This window comes from Tasmannia lanceolata, unplaced genomic scaffold, assembly GCF_043159265.1.
Source record: "Tasmannia lanceolata isolate RefF3 unplaced genomic scaffold, GAP_Taslan_0.1 ptg000081l, whole genome shotgun sequence".
Lineage (NCBI taxonomy): Eukaryota > Viridiplantae > Streptophyta > Magnoliopsida > Canellales > Winteraceae > Tasmannia > Tasmannia lanceolata.
In genome coordinates this window covers 295,443-312,605 of record NW_027518758.1, presented here as the reverse complement: position 1 = coordinate 312,605, position 17,163 = coordinate 295,443, and the positions used below count along the sequence as shown (strand labels likewise).

Sequence of the window (17,163 nt, the reverse complement as noted above, 5' to 3'; positions counted from 1 at the left end):
GTAACGAAAGATCAATAATTGAATGAGTGGATGAGCTTGGCCGGACTCCTCAAAGATAAGGCTGGGGAGGGTAAAAATGTAAATTTTGAACATCACTTTATATCGTCGATCTGATGAGGCAGCAGCTCACAGCAGTAATTGACTAATTGAGGAGAGAGTCCCCTGATGTCAAGGATTTTTTAAGTGACCGAAATATTGGTCGTATTTTGAAGATGGACCAATAACCAATGGGGGACAAAAATTAGGCGGAATTATCAACATGGCCCATGCTTTTCAGAAATTATCAACGAGGGACAAAAGATGTCTTGTCATTAAAAGCTGGACGAAAATGCCATTTTCTTAAGCAACACATTTTGCTTTTCCACTTTTCCCTCTTCTCTTCTTTCCCTCTTTTTTTTTACTTTTTCATTTTCATCTTTATTTTTTTTACCATCTTCTTCATCATTTAGCCACCATTGGAGGCGGGAAAGCTCGAAAACTTGAAATGTGAGCTCATTCCCATCTATCTCTCTATATCTAGGTTTTATTTTTCGTTTGTTTTAGGGTTTTGCATTTCTCTTTCTCCCTTTCAATGGAGGATGAGGAAGATGAATCGTAGGGTAGAAAGAGAAAAATGGTGAATATGAAAGAGTGAAAAAAAAAAAAGCAAGTAAAAAACGTGTTCATAAGGGACTTGATAAGCCCATTCGGAATTTGGTAACCCTATTTTGATACAGGATAACCCCAACCCCAAAGACTTGAAAACCCCTTTCCAAAACTCCAATACCCTCGATCAATTCTAAGGGACTTGATAAGCCCATTCGGAATTTGGTAACCCCATTTTGATACAGGATAACCCCAACCCCAAAGACTTGAAAACCCCCTTCCAAAACTCCAATACCCTCGATCAATTCTAAGAGACTTGATAAGCTCATTCGTAAATTGGTAACCCCATTTAATACTAGATAACCCCAATCCAAAATACTTGAAAACCCCCTTCCAAAACTCTAGTACCCTCGGACAATTTTTAGGACTTGATAAGCCCATTCGGAAATTGGTAACCCCATTTTGATACTTGATAACCCCAATCCCAGAGACTTAAAAACTCAATTCGAAAACTCCAGTGCCCTGGGCCAATTCTCAAGGACTTGATAAGCCCATTCGGAAATTAGTAACCCCATTTTTTTATACTAGATAACCCAAATCCCAGAGACTTGAAAACCCCCTTCTAAACCTCTAGTACCCTTGGCCAATTTTGAGGGACTTGATCACCCCATTCAAAAATTGGTTACCCCATTTTATACTAGATAACCCCAATCATAGAGACTTGAAAACCCCCTTCCAAAAGTCTAGTACTCTCGGTCAATTTTCAAGCACTTGATAAGCCCATTCGAAAATTGGTAACCCTACTTTTGAGAGTTACTAACCCCCTTCCAGTGAGTTGATAAACCCCTTCTGCTACAAAAACTCCCTGCCTATAGCAACTATTCTAATGGCATTACAATTATGCTCATGATAGAAATAACAAAAGAAATGGATGTTGGTTTCATTAAATGTGCTTCTTGTATTACATCCCAATTTGTATATTACAAAAAAAAAAAAAAAATTAAGTAAATCAAAAAATATGTAGCCATCCATTCATGTATTACATTAACTTTTTCTCATACAACCAGTTGTCTTCCAAAAAAGTGAGTGAAGCCATCCATGCATTATCTCCAGAACACACCCTAAAATACAAACCGCTTAAACCCTAAACAAGATAAATCAGAAACAGAGGAATGAAAAATAGTGCAAAACTCTAAAAAAACAGAAAAGAAAAACAAAACCTAGATACAAAGAAATAGATGGTAAGAACTCAACATTCAAGTTTTCAAGATTTGCCAACAACAATGGTGACTGAACAAGGAGGAAAATGACTAGTAGGGTAAAAAATAAAAAATGTGATAATGGAAAAGTAAAAGAAGAGGGAAGAAGGAAAAAACAAGGTCAAAACATGTTGTAAATGCCAAAGGGCATTTTCGTCCAGCTTTTTCCGACAATACCTCTTTTGTCTCTCGTTGATAATTTTTGAAAAGCATGGGTCCTGTTGATAATTTCACCTAATGTTTGTCCCCCATTGGTAATTGTTCCTTAAAAACAAAAGTCCCAATGGTCAGATTGGGGTACACAAAAAAATCAACCCCTTAAACACACGTTAAGAAATGTCTTTCTTATCTTGCTTTGTTAACGGTCTAGAATCATCCAATCATGGTGGGGCCCAAGTCAATATACTAGATTTGGGAGTTGGGATAGATGGGCCCTGGATCACAATCTGATCTTATTGGATGATTATAACCCTTGCTTCTTAATACTTCGCGATCCATCTGATTGATAAAGATTGATGGGTTAAATTTATCTAATGGGGGATAATTTTGATACGTGCTCCATCAATATTGTTGGGGGTAAAATCAAACGGCCAACAGCGTAGCGCCACGTGGCCGGCCACCCACACACAGACGGGACAAAGCACTCAGCCAGTTTGCCTGGTTGAATCTCAAGAGACCATGTCTCAGCCTAGAGTGAATGCAAGTCCACTCCTAGATTTAATCCTGACAACTAATTAACACCACTGTATTTCTAGTATAACTCAATTAGTTAGATAACTAGAACAATAATAATACCCTTAAGGTACTTAAACATTTAAATAGTGCTCACAGTGATCATGTCTAGGATTACTGATATAACTACTTAATCTTCCTACTATATTTTATCTCATGCAATTCATATTTAAATCAAACTGCCTAAGTTATTTACACCATCTCCTCAATTGAATATATCAATTGAAAATATACATTTCAACCAGTTTACCTCTTTATATTATGCATAAGCAAGTACATCATGCTCTAATTCCTCGGCGAATTGAGCAATTTAGTTTATTCCTTTGATCTCCAAGAGATCACACTCCCATTTATTGTATAAGGCATAATTAATAGTGACCCAAGAATCCTCTGATTCTAAACAACATCGCTTATTCCTCATAAAATAGCGAGACATCTCTGATATTGAATCTCTTAACAATTATATGTTTGAGATATTTCACAATATTACAAATAGTATTTCATCAATGTATACAAGCACAACTAGGATGTCTACATCAAATTCTAATGTATATTCCATATAAAGTTCAGAAAATATCTCAAACTACCAATTATGTTAGCAATTCATTTGACTAACACAATCATTATTATTCAATCCATTACTTATGATCTAAGAAGTAAATTTGGATTGCAGTCTAAGTAATTATGTTTTCCATGTAAAGAGATTCTCAAAGATAAACTATTTTCATTCCAAAATTACATTTGCTTATCCATGATCTTTTACATTAACATTTTGCCATAGCAACCAGAAATAAAAAATCATTTCTTGCCAAGCAAATATGTCATAAAGAGTCACTATACACACATGGATTCATCACAAACAATATACTTGGGTCTATTCAACACAATAGCAATTTATAACTCGTAAAGCCACTGATTTGGACATGTTTTATAGCAAAATATTTAGTTGATCCATACATCATTTACATTCAATACTTTAGAAACTTGAGTGAATAAGAAGTCTCCCAAAAGATGGTGAAGAAATGTTGACCTATGAAGATCAAGGGTTGTCCCTTATCATGAGGAGATTAATCTAGTCTCCTAATCAAGACGCAAACAAATCACTTATTTTGGCTTTTTGACCCCATATTGTAGGGTGGATCTCGAAAGATATGAATGATCGCCCTCCAAGCCGTACATACGACTTTCATCGAATACGGCTTTCCACAGAATTCTATATGTATCTACGAGATCGAATGGAATTCTGTTCACTCACTTTAAATTGAGTATCCGTTTCCCTCCTTTTGCTGCTAGGATTGGAAATCCTGTATTTTACATATCCATACGATCAAGTCTTTGGGTTTCAGAAATAGTATAATGTAAAAAGAAGTTCTTCAAATCATTGCTATTTGACTCGGCACAACATCTTCTAAAAGAAGTGTATAATGAATTAGAGATTTTGCAGTTTGATCATTGATGCGGGCAATAGCGAGAATATTTTCTCTAGAGCAATGGTGGACAACATAAAGTTGAATATGGAAGACACCCTTCCATACAAAATATGTTAGGTGGTCAACGAACAATTTTGTTGAAAGGAATCAAATTTCATTTTCTATTGTAAAAGTTTTTAAAGATAAAGTTGTATGTGATGTGGTCGATATGAAAGCCTATCAATTACTTGATCGGCCATCAATTACTTGATCGGCCATGGCTGTATAATGTTGAATACCCGTAAGGGCAGAGACAATGTTTATATCTTTTTCAAAGATGGGAAAAAATACTCATTGCCCCTATGTTTACTTCTTTTCAAGTGGTGGGGCGGTCTCTCTTAACTATGATAGATTTGTGAATGTCAACAAAAATATGAGAGACATATGCCTTGATAGTGAAGGGTGATGTTGTAATGTAATGCCTATTGGTAATCCAGAAAGGTTAAATACATTGATGCAAGAGTCAGGGACGGGTTTAGGGAGGGGAGGGTGGGGATTGCCTCCCTGAAAAATCTCAAAAAAATATATATAGCTATTTTGTATATCCAAAATTACTCTTTGCCCCACTTAAAATTTTCAATTTTAGTGAAAAAGGGGGAAATTTTCCTTTATTTGTTTTACCCTTTTATGTGAAAAAAGAAGTTTGTGGGTTTCCAAATCTCGCAAGGATCGGAAACATGATATTTTTTAGGCTCCCTACGGTTTCAATAATTTTTGGCTCTACGTTTTCAACGATTTTGGGGTCTACATCTAAATCTCAATCTCTCCCTCCTTCTCTTGTCTCTTGATCTCCAACTCTAAGAGTTTTACTCCGGCCAAAGGTCGAAAGGCATGTCCTCTCCCTCAATTTCTCTCCCTCATTCTCCCAATCTGATCTCTGTTTTTTTTTCTCCTTATCAATCTGATTTAAGTTTGTTTTGGATTTTGAGATGCCCTTCCCTCAATTTCTCTCTCTCTATTTCTCAATCTCATCTCTATTTTTAAAAAAATTTCCCTTTATCAGTCTGATCTAAGTTTTTTTTTAGATTTTGAGAATAGATTGTGAGCCTCTAAATGTTTCTTTTGGATTTTGAAAACTGATTGGGTCCACTGGGACAAAGGCACAACAAGGCTGAAGTCTTGTTTGTTTCTTCCTAACTTTGGTATCTAGGCATGCAAAAAACTGTCCTTATTTGAAAATATCTTAATCCGCTAAAGACTACAACAACCTTTGTTTGCCAATTTGCCCCTGATGCAATTTCTTGACTCTGTCCTTAGCAAGAGTTGAACGAAATTATTCCCAATGAACTCCCATATGGAATTCCTCTATAGGGAACATTCAACACAATATTGACCTTATTCTAGGTGCGAGTTTGCCTAATCGTTCGCAGACATATGAGTATAAAGAAGAACAGATTATTACAATGTTAAAGAGGAAGAATGGTTTGTAAGGGACTAGTTAGGGAAAAATGAGCTTGTGTGTTGTGCCAACATAGACGACAATAAGAAAGATGGAAATTAGACCATGTGTAGTGACAGTAAGGCCATTAATAAATTTATTGTCTGAAGTATAGATTTACTATATCACAGCCGAATGATATGTTCAATATGCTGGAACGGTCGACAATATTTTCCAAATTAGATTTAAGAAGAGGGTGTCACCGGATTAGGATCAGATCAAGTGACGATTGGAAGAAAGCCTTTATGACCAAGGAGGGTCTATTATATGAGGGGCCAATTATGTCATCTAGGCTCACAAACACACCATGCACCATCATGAGGCTAATGAACCAAGTTCTCAAGCCTTATTGGTCAATTCAATGTGGTTTATCATGAGATTATGCTGATAAACAATTATAGCAAAGAAGAGCATGTTGGTCACATAAGAAAGGTACTTCTTGCACTCAAAGGAAACAAGTTAGGTAAGAAGAATAGTTTTATGAAATAACCTTCTTCTTTTTTCCTAGTTGGTAGGCTCTACAGGCACCCATATAGATGAGAGGGTGAGAGCTATTATAAAATGACCTACACCTAAAACCACTAATAAAGTGCGATGTTTCGGTTGTGAAAATTTCAACAATATCATAGCACCCATTTGATAATGCAGTAGTGCGAGCGGAAGAAGAAATTGCAAAAGCTAAAACCCAAATAGAATTTCGCCACTTTTGATATACGATTTTCTCACGAACGTAATATTGAAAAAAACATCTTAAAGTTCCCTTTTTTCATATTCCAATTGTCCAATATATATCTTTTACAAGTTATATATTGGCTAAAAAAATAGAATGTCACACTTAACACGGTACAAAAACATGTCCACACACCCACATTAAGTCTAGCAATACAAGTAAGAGTGTCCAAAGGAGTGTCGACACGTGTGGACACGCGTGTCGTGTCCGACACGGCAGGACACGTGAGTCGGCAATAAATTCGGAGAGTCGGCAATAAATTCGGAGTGTCGGCCAAATCATAGCCGTTATGCTTTTTTTTTTAAAAAAAAACAATTTGCCACTGGAAGTAGGCCATGCCAGTCTACTAGGCAGCCTGACTAGCCACAAGACAATTTCAGGATTTTTCCAGTTTTGCGCAGTCATTTTGTAAAATTCATATATCCCTCGTTTCTCATCGGATTTTGACGTTCTTGTGCTCTACAAATAAGAGAATTTGATGTTTATCTAGACCAATTATCAAGTGCCAATTTGATGTTTTTTCATATTTAAGCTCACTTTGGTACTTTGGCTTTGGGTCTACTTGATTTCCCTTGTTTGTTAATCATATTTGGGACCTTTTTTAGTATACCCTTGAGTAGTTGTTAGTGGGTTTTTTTAAGTATTAGATTTATACATTCTAAACTCAAGACTTTGACTTCAAATCCTAAATTTTGATCTTCTTCTTCGAGTCTCTGTCTTCATCATGAATCTCCTCTTCTTTCCTTTGGCTCACTTGATCTTCATGATTTGTGCAAACCTTGATCCATGCTTCATCCTTGACTTTGATCCTTGATTGAATTGTATTTTTAACTTAAACACAAAATTCATTAGTAAAAAATGATGAATCAACTTGTGTTTGGAATCATCAAAACAAGATTAGAGGATTGCCAAGGGTTGAGATATTGGGCTTACAATTCTTTTTTCTATTTGGTTCACGTTCATCATGTTTATCCCCACCAAATCAAATGGCTTTCAAGAAAAAAGACAATGAAAAATCAATCAATAACTAACAACTATGGGCCGTTAAATTGCAATTGTGGGCTGCTAAACGACCAAATAAAAGAACCCATTGGGCGGCGGCGATCGACAGAGGCCTTGCTGTGCACAACGACAGAAAAAACGAACTGACAATTCTGTGGTTTTCGCTTAATTTATGGCGGAATAGAGCTGGACTATTACTAAAGACACCATGCATTTACTTTTTTTTTCCCTAAATCTTGAGAAGTATTGAAAATCTTAGGAAAGAAAAAACCGTAGATGAAATCCAAAACAAGCTAGTGAATGCACGTGTCGATACAGATAAAAGAATGCAGTAACATGAACCTAGATTCTGTTGCCCGTAAACTAACTTGAGAGCTTTGGCATTGGATATCTACAAATCTGTAATAAGCTCTGGCTAAAAGTAAACCAAACCTAGAGAATGGAGTTGAATTTGATATGGTTAACATGAAGTGAAATCATTGAGTAATTCCACCAAAAATTTAAATCCCCCAGAAAGATGGATAGTGCAATGGGTGATATTGCAAAAAACACAAATTAATATCCTTTTGAGAACTTATAAGTTTAAAAGATTAAATAAGTTCGAAATTTTGAAGCTAGGAATGGAAGAATTTTACAAAATTTGGGATTTTAATGTTGAAAGCAAGTGAAAGATTATAACTTAGGTCTAGGTGAGAGATGGTTTCAAAGGTTAAGATTAGGACCTAAATTTTGGAACAGATATGGGAGGATGTGGCTACTAACCTCTTGCGGAGAATAGGCGAGGTTCACAATTTGCTTAAATTGCTTAAATGCGAGCGAGTTTTAGGCTACTAACCTCTTGCGGAGAAGTTGGCCCAATTGCTTGCAGCGGTGTGTGACGATGAATAGGTTCCCTTGGGCTGTCTCAGTGTGCTTTATAATCTGTGATGAAGGGCGAAACTGATGTACGAATTGTACACCCCGGAGTGTGCTTTGAGAATGAAGAACCTGACAAGTTCAACTGGGTTAGTATAGCAATTAAGATTCAAGATGCAAATGATTTGACGAGATGAGTGAACTGATCTATATAGTAAATGAAATTTAAGTTCCAAGCAGCTCAAATGTATCAATCCCAAGATATGCAAAGGTTAACGGTGCAGCAGAAATTAACTACGCGATGGGTATAAGACAAAATATGTGACTAGGGTAAGTAGTTGCTCTAAATCTTAAAGTGACTTTAATACTAAGTGCGAATAATAAAGCTCTTATAAGAATGGGAAAAGCAGGGGCCCTTTGGTGGCCACTTAAAAAACAGGAGGGAAAAAAATCACGTGCTTACACCTTGCTTATTGTACACATATAAGATATTGTACAAAACTCATCTAGGCACCTGCTACATCAATCATTCGAAATAAAAAAAATTCATTAGGAAAGCAGAAAGAGTGGTTTTGGTCGTGTTAGGAAAGGAGATTTTGTCTAAGAAGTTCTGATTGTGTTAGGGTCCGTTCACTTGTTTTCTCGAGAAAGGAAAGGAAAGGAAAGGAAAGAAATCTGACGTGGCAGAAAGGAAAGGAAAGGAAAATAAACTGTGCTGGAAAAGGAATCCTGCGGCTGTTCACTTGCGCAGGAAAACCTGAAAAATCCAGAGAAAAGGTTTCTTGTGCCTGTTCACTTGCCAAGAATATAGTCCAAAATATACACCCACAACCATCAATAATTCATTCAACCACCAAAAATATACTCCAAAAACCCCAATTGCAAGAAAAAACCCCAAAAAAAAAAACTTCCAAAACCCCAAGATCTCAAAAGGTGGCGGAGACCCACGCATCTTTTTCAAATAAAAAAAGGAAATGATTTCAACACAAACATGTTTTGATACAAGTTGCTCATGTTTCTTGTCTTTAATACTTGAAGAGCTGTAAAGGGGTTTTTACAGTCACCAAAAAGGACTTACTAACAATTAAATGCTAAAAGACAAGATACATGAGCGTCTTGTATCAAATCATAGCTATGCTGAAATCATTTCCCATTAAAAAAAAAAATAAACAGAAACAAATGGAGTTAATGCTTGGAAACGGGTGAAAATATCATTTCCCTGATGATTCTAAATTACTAGATAAACAAGTAAAACTGAAGTCTCATCCACAACCTACATTTCAACTTGATTTGAGCAGCAACCCCATTTCTCTCCCATGTCATGCCTCCTTATCCTCAACCTCTAATTCTGCCTTCACTAAACCATACATAAGGTTTACCTCAATGCATGTGTCACTACGATGGTTTTAAATTTCGGTTTCGGAATGCATTTCGGCCCTCATCGACTTCGAAATTTCGGCTAAATCCGGTACACCATTAAAAACAATATTTTTTTTTAATACCAAATTTTGGGAAAATACTATATAATTAAGAAACTAGAGATTTTTAGGTTGAAATTCGTTAAATTTCAGACAAAATATTTAAAAAGCAAAAATTTCGACGAAATCATGTTACCATTTCGGCTGTTGGCCATTTCAGTTTCGGTGCGCTGACCGAAATCCGCGGTCGAAATTTAAAACCATGGTCACTACAAACTGACCGAAATCCGCAGTCGAAATTTAAAACCATGGTCACTACAAACTCACCTTTCTTCAGTGCCCTTTATTGTATTCTCACCCTCTCTTCTTGGCTCAATAAGTTTAACTGGTTACATAAAATGGCTCAATTTTTGGGCAACAGCAAGGCCACAAGGACAACTGGAATTGCTAGAAACCACCACATAAAAGCCAAGCAGGAAAGAGTAAACACCATGTGGGACCCATGCCTGTTTGTTTAGAATTGATTTTGACTCAAAAACTGGATTATAAACAGTTTTGAACCAAAAAACAATTCTCAAAATCCAAAACAAACATCGGTAGCCTAAACGTCGGCATGCAGTGCAATGAAACAAGCAATAGAAGGTTTCAAACTATTGCTCTTCTAACTGAAACGTCAGTGTTACTTTAAAAACAGCCATACATAAAAATCTATGTTCCTTTTCAAATCCCATGAATTTCTTAGTTTCCGAAGCAGTAAAAAATGTCTACAGACAAAGGGGCTGCCCACTTTCTAGAGATGGAAAAATTCATGAACCACACCCGTGACAATATAGATACAACATTCTCTTGTCATGCTAACCTCAAAATCATTCCGATTTCTGCGATCTGTCGCAAATAGCTCAGTAGCTTCTTGAATGGGGAGGATAGCAATGATTAAATCAGTCCTACTGAATATGCCCTACCTAATATGCCAATTTACTTTAGTGCCCAATGTCATTGAATGTCTTGAGCTCCTTCAGTAGGGAATTTTTTTTATGGAAAGAAATGGCAGCAAAATATATAAGGGGTGATTAGGGGGATTGGATTCATGGAGGGCTTATAGGTCTTTTAGCATCGAGAATTCGGGTGGTATTAAGCTGTGTGGCAGACTCAGAGGATCATGTTTAAATTTGATGTGAGGGATTGGCTTAGATTTTGGGAGGACTAGCGTTGTAGAGAGTTCCTCTTAAAGCATCTCATCACGTCTTTTATAGATTAGCAAGGTCTATGATTATTGAGGTGGTTGAGCTATATATGAGGAGAAAGTTGTTTGAAAGGATTGGATACAAGGATCTGGAAATGGTGACCAATGTTAGTTTTTCCGTCAAGACTTCTAATTTCAGGTTGTTAGATCCTACTGAGTCTGTAGTGAAGTTGGTTGCTTGACTTAATTTAGAATATTTTATTTTTTTGAACTTTTTGAATATTTCCTTTTTTTCTAACAGGATATGGGCATCGAGGACCCGGAATTTGTTGAGCTAGTCAATCAAATTGAGGAACTTGAGCATGAATTATTTTCTCATCCACTACATAAGGTTTGCATGATTGTCATTCTTACATATCTATTGTCTGGAAAATTGCTTTTGATACATGCTGTTGATGTGTTACAAATGGTTTGTGTGTATGTCATTATTGTTCTCAGTGTCACATTCATGTGGGTGTTTTTAGACGGATATGTTATTCATTTTTCTTTCTAGAGGATAATGTGGCCTTGGGGTTTTTTTTCTTTCTAGTTTGGTTGGGTTTCATTTCCTTCATGTCTGATTTATCATTACCTTCACTACACATTCTGGTAAATTAAACTACGGTACCACGTTCTAGCACTCCCATCTTTCCTTAAGCTTTTCCACCCCAATTTTAGTAGCTACACTATCTGTCTTGGCAGGATCCTCCCGGTAGACAACAGCTTTTTACTCCATTTCCGCAATCTCCTTTTGGAATGCAGTGATATTGAATGTAGCTGTTGTGAGGCTTTGACAGATGGCTCTAATTCGATCACATTACTGAGTATGCCTACATCTTTGGCTGCCAATTTAAGATATTTAGTCGCAATTGCTGGTTCGATGGCAGTTAATTCAAAAGCCAACTTTGCATTTTTGACAATTAACTTCACCTCCGTTGACATCAATTTCTTTAAATTTAACAGTCAATGCTTCTTCATCGGCCACCATATCTAACATAACAGTAGACAACTCACTCTTTTTACGAACCATTACTTCTTTTATCGATGTTGTTAATCTACATGGTGGAGGAGAGAGAGATGCGTGAGAGAATGAGAGAGCGAGAGAGAGAGCACGAGACAGAGAGATGGAGAGAGAGAGAGAGAGAGAGAGAGAGAGAGAGAGAGAGAGAGAGAGAGAGAGAGAGAGAGAGATGGGCGTGAGAGGGAGAGTGCAAAAAATTAAAACACTGCCCTCTCCCGTTATATATATATACAGTGAAATGACCGAATTGCCCTTATGGCATCTAACACTCCCCCTCAAGCTGGAAGGTATATATCTTACTTTCCAAGCTTGATACAAGAATCCTTTCATTTTGCACACCCCAACAGTTTGGTAAACATATCTGCAAGCTGATTGGTAGATCGAGTGAACACTGTGCAAATTTCACCACTTTGAATCCGATGACGAATGAAGTGACAATCTACTTCAATATGCTTGGTCTACTCGTGAAATACTGGATTCATTGCAATATGAATTGTAGCCCTATTATCACAATACAATTGAGCTGGAGATGTCAATGTGAACCCAATTTCTGATAAGAAGGAGCGAAGCCAGATTAGCTCCCCACTTGTATAAGACAGAGCCCTATACTCAGCCTCTGCACTTGATTTGGAAATGACGTCTTGCTTTTACTTCTCCATGACACTAGATTGCCTCCTACAAATGTGTAATTTTCAGTAGTTGATCTTCTGTCTGCAGGAGATCCTGCCCAATCTGCATCACTGTATCCTTCTACCTTTTCATGTCCATACTTTCTAAAGCACAAGCCTTTGCCTGGAGTACCCTTCAAATATTTGATAATATGAATAACAGCCGCCCAATGAGAAGTATGTGGAGAACTCATAAAGCGACCAACCATACCCATTGCAAATGATATGTCTGGCCGGGTGACAGTCAAATAAATTAGCTTATCGACCAGTCTTCTGTAACCACCAGGATCATTCATCAACTCCCCCTGATCAGGAAGAAGTTTAACATTTGGATCCATAGGACAACCTGCAGGTTTCACACCCATTGATCCACTCTCCTCCAAAATATCTAACACATATTTTCTCCGTGATAAAGAGAGACCATGACGTGAGCGTGCTACCTCAATACCAAGGAAATATCTGAGCTGACCCAAATATTTAGTAGAAAATTCTCCTTGGAGAAAGGATTTCAATTTTTGTATGCCAGACATGTCATCTCCTGTAATTATAATGTCATCGACATACACGATCAGAAGGATATATCCAGATGCGGACTTGTAACTGAACACAGAATGATCGACAGCACACTGCTTCAATCCAAAACGCAAAACCACTGTACTGAACCGTCCAAACCAAGCCCTCGGCGATTGCTTCAGACCATAAATTGCCTTCTGAAGACGGCATATTGCTGAGAAGATCTCCCCCTGAGCAACATACCCAGGAGGTTGCTCCATATAAACCTCTTCAGAAAGATCACTGTGGAGGAAGGCATTCTTCACATCAAGCTGATACAGAGGCCAGCCACGATTAACTTCTAGAGAGATCAATACCCGTACTGAAGGAATTTTGGCGATGAGAGAAAAGTTCTCCTGATAGTTGACACCAAATGTCTGAGTATACCCTTTAGCAACAAGACGAGCTTTGAGATGCTCTACCGACTGTGGACCCCGATCTTGAGAGGACCCGTGCCGAGGGACGCGAGATCCCTCCTGCAATCCTCTAAGATCTCCACAACGTGAAGGAGAGCTCTACCAAGGAACTCTCGAAACGGTGCCACCCTCATAGCATAGCATGAGTGGCGATACAAAAACGAATGAGATACATCCTGATCCGGAGCCAGGGCTCGAAACCAAGATATATCTAAAAATAACTCAGAGTCGCCATCCATGGATACGCCATGGAACCAAAACAAATGTTCTGTTTGCAATGGATAACCAGAGATACAGAAGGTCCGTGCCTGATGACGAATGGAGAAGGTCCGAAGAGCACCCCCAATTCGCTCGAGTTCGAACACTTGGTCTCTTATGCCATTTATTATTAACCTTGAAGAGTTTTAGGCGAAAATCATGTGAAATGGGAACACACATCTCCGAGAAGACGTCTATCTAATCATGCATGTCTCGGAGATGAAAATAAGCACACACAAAAGAACCGAAATAAATGTCACCTAAGCACAGCTAGGTTATGAGTGACATGCCTAATATGTGTCTAAGTTCTGGTGGACATACACATGCAAGTTACAACTAAAGGTATAGGATCAGTACAAGAAAGTAAGAAAACACATCAAAATACACAATAACAACACAACAAATCCTAAGACTCTAAACGATTTAGCCCGAGTCCTTGGATGGTCTGATGTTCATCCAAAGAAGCCTACGTATCCCCGCCTCCACGAGAATCAAGGCAACGTAGTTCTTCGCACCTAATCTAAACTATGATGCCTAAGACACCTAGAAATCTATCCTAGATTCGATCTAAAAGATCGGACTAGTTATTAAAGCTTTTTAAGCGATCATTTAGATTCCAATGAATTGTAGGACACCCTATATGCCCTAACTAAATGTTGGTTAGCCCTAAGCTAATGCAGGTGGTTCCTACAACCTACGTGTAACTAGGCTGTATGCCCTAAGGGAAACAATAGGATTACTAACGTATCCAAGACCTAGTCATCAGTCGGCGATGTGAATCGCCAACTGACCGGACGGAGGCGCTCCTAGCTAGGACAAACTCCTAACTCTAATACAAATACACAACAAGCACACAACAAAAGACAAACTCCTAACTCTAAAACTCCCTATCTAGGACAAACTCCTAACTCTAGAGGAAGATCTTTTTGAAAACAAGTTGTTTGAATAATTTTTGAAAGATTTACAAAGTCTATTTACAAAGTTTGGCTGGACTTGGGATGAAGATCCCAAGCTGCACTACGTACCTCATGAAAGAGGATCAAGCTAACGTAGTTTGAATATCGAACTCTCCTAACTGCGCTACTAAAAACATTCAACACTTTAGATCTTTTAAGGTTTTTTTTTATGTTTTCAAATGTTTTTGATATTTTTAAAGTTTTCAAATATTTTTGAAGTGCTTTTATATTTTTGACGATTAAAAGTGTGCTAACACCCTTTCGGCTAAAGGGGATCCGATAGAAGAGCCTCTATACCCACCATATCGCGGTAGAGTATTACAGAGGGAAACGGGATCCCTAAAGCCTTGGGGGAAAGAAGACAAATGAGGGAACTAAAAATTCTGATACGAGTAAACAATCTCAAAGAGATGATCAAAAGCTGACGAGGCTTAGCCAGCATCCAAAAGAGACGAGTTCTAACCTGCGAGGGAAAACCCTAAATAAACGAGAGATGAAAAACTTCTAACCCAAAGGGTAAACTTCTAATCAAAAGGGGACAGACAAAAACTCTATAAGAAGATCTACTAAACGATCAGTCACTTAGGAACGGTCCTAACTAGCTGAACACTTTAAGAGAAGAGAATCTCTTAACCTGCGAAAACTCTAAGGCAGGAAGGGAAGAGGCTGGCTCAAGAAACGTTTCATCGTTGCCGAACCCGACAATATGCGTTCCCAAAATCGATGGGATCTTGAAATACAAAGAGATTCCAGAGGAACATGCAAAGAATAGTCCCGGAAATAAAGGAAACCCCTCAAACCCTGTGAAGACCCTAAGATGGGAAAAATGATAAGAAGGGCAAGGGGTTGGCTCAAGAAATATTCCATCATCGCCAGGAGAATGATCCGTATTCCCAGATTTTCAAAGTAGGAGGCAACACAGCTCCAATTCTATGAACAAGGGAGCAAGTCACATGAAAATCAAACTCATGAGTAGGATATGAGATGATATGGAAATTAAGCAAGGCAGCATATTTAACCCATTCCAAGACAATGGACAATACTACCATAAACTCACAAACTAGTGGTGGTGTAGCGAGATGGCTTGATAGTCTTACACTCACAAACAACATAGTTGTGGGACCGAAAACCGGACAACACGAACTAGGGAAAACAAATAGAGAAGGAAAGTGACTATGCTCGAGAGAAATGAAATTGGTATAGCCTTCTTTTAAATACACATATGGAAAACCATGATGAGAAATGACCTCTTAGAAGCATAGGGGGGAATACAGATGAAATAAATTCTACCCTCTTTTTACAAATTAATAGACTATCAGAACCGTCTAAGAATATAAGCAAATATCAAAAGCTTCCATTGCAAAAGGCCATCACAGCTCAAGATGCTAAAACTGACTTTATTTTGTTATCATAGTCATGCCAAAACCACTCTATACCACCTCATCAGATGACTGCAAAATCACAATCAGGTTCAATAATAAAGTTACATGTTGAAACAACCATAGTGAGAATATGGAAAAAAATTGTTTAACCCACTTTCGAGTCACAAAGCTCGAGCAACAACATCATGAGGACCAAACCAGAGAATAAGAGGATAGAGACTCAGAGAATTATAATCATGGGTATACAAGTTCAAACATAATCAAGGTACTTCTTAAGATTTTAAGAAATTAAAATGATAGAAGTTACCTGAAGACCTTCACATTTGTCTGAAAGAAATGACGGCGGTTACAGACAAGACCTCGAAGGTGATGACGATGAAGGTAGGTTGATCCGAGCTTGGGGGATCGGAATTGGCAGGCGTTTGAACAGATTTTGGCAGGGTTACTAGGATTGGGGAGCTTTAGGTCGATTTTAATGGCGGAAAGGCTGAATCAAGGTGAAAATGGTGGTAGGTTTGTGAGGGTGCTGGGGGTGAGAGCGAAGGTAGAGCTGATGGTTTTGCTGATATGGTGGATGAACAAAATGAGGAGAAATTGATGGGTTCTTGTGCCTTTGTGAAGGTGGGTTTTAGAGGCTATAAGAAAGAGATCAAGATAGAGATGGTGGTTCAGATCTATGGTGGTGATAGGGTAATTGGCCAGCGGCTCCCTCTTCCCTTCTACCTTTCTCTGCAATTTCTTTCTCCCTCTGCAACTCCCCTTTCTCCCTTTGTAATTTCAGCAAAATGAAAAGACCCCTCCTCTTGGAAACCTTAATCCCTTTTGTAGCTCTTTCTCTGATTTTTCCTTGGAAAATCCTTCTCTCTAAATATTGGGTGAAGTGATGGCAATAGGTTTGGGTTTGATGGAGGTAACAATACAGTGGTATGTGAAGAGGGATAAAAAAAAACAGGGGAAGTTGATGGTGGCCATGGAAATGGAGGTGGAAGAAGGGTAGAAGAAGGGTGGTGGTGGTGGTTCAATGGCCGAATTCTGCTGTAGTGGTGGTTGAGATGGGGGCTTAGGGAAGAATAGTGAAATGGGTTTGGGGTAAATAAAATGGGCGGAAATGGAGCTCGGGAATCCGGAGCTCCGGTGACACACCGGAGAAGATGGAGGCGATGGTTGCAAAATCTCCCCCTCTTCTGCTCTGCAAGCCTC

General features: G+C 38.2%; 1 long non-coding RNA gene across 3 annotated transcripts; it reads right to left on the bottom strand.

The window, feature by feature from the left end:
- Positions 1 to 1,651: 1,651 nt before the first annotated feature.
- On the bottom strand, positions 1,652 to 17,012 carry LOC143865504 (uncharacterized). Of its 3 annotated transcripts, none has more exons than XR_013241907.1 (3): positions 16,271 to 17,012; positions 8,051 to 8,202; positions 1,652 to 1,729 (listed from the first exon to the last, which is right to left on the bottom strand). It is a non-coding gene; the product is annotated as an uncharacterized LOC143865504 (long non-coding RNA). The 3 variants fall into 3 exon arrangements; XR_013241908.1 differs by having other exon boundaries at positions 1,652 to 1,706; XR_013241906.1 differs by lacking the exon at positions 1,652 to 1,729 and adding an exon at positions 1,736 to 3,880.
- Positions 17,013 to 17,163: the final 151 nt, after the last annotated feature.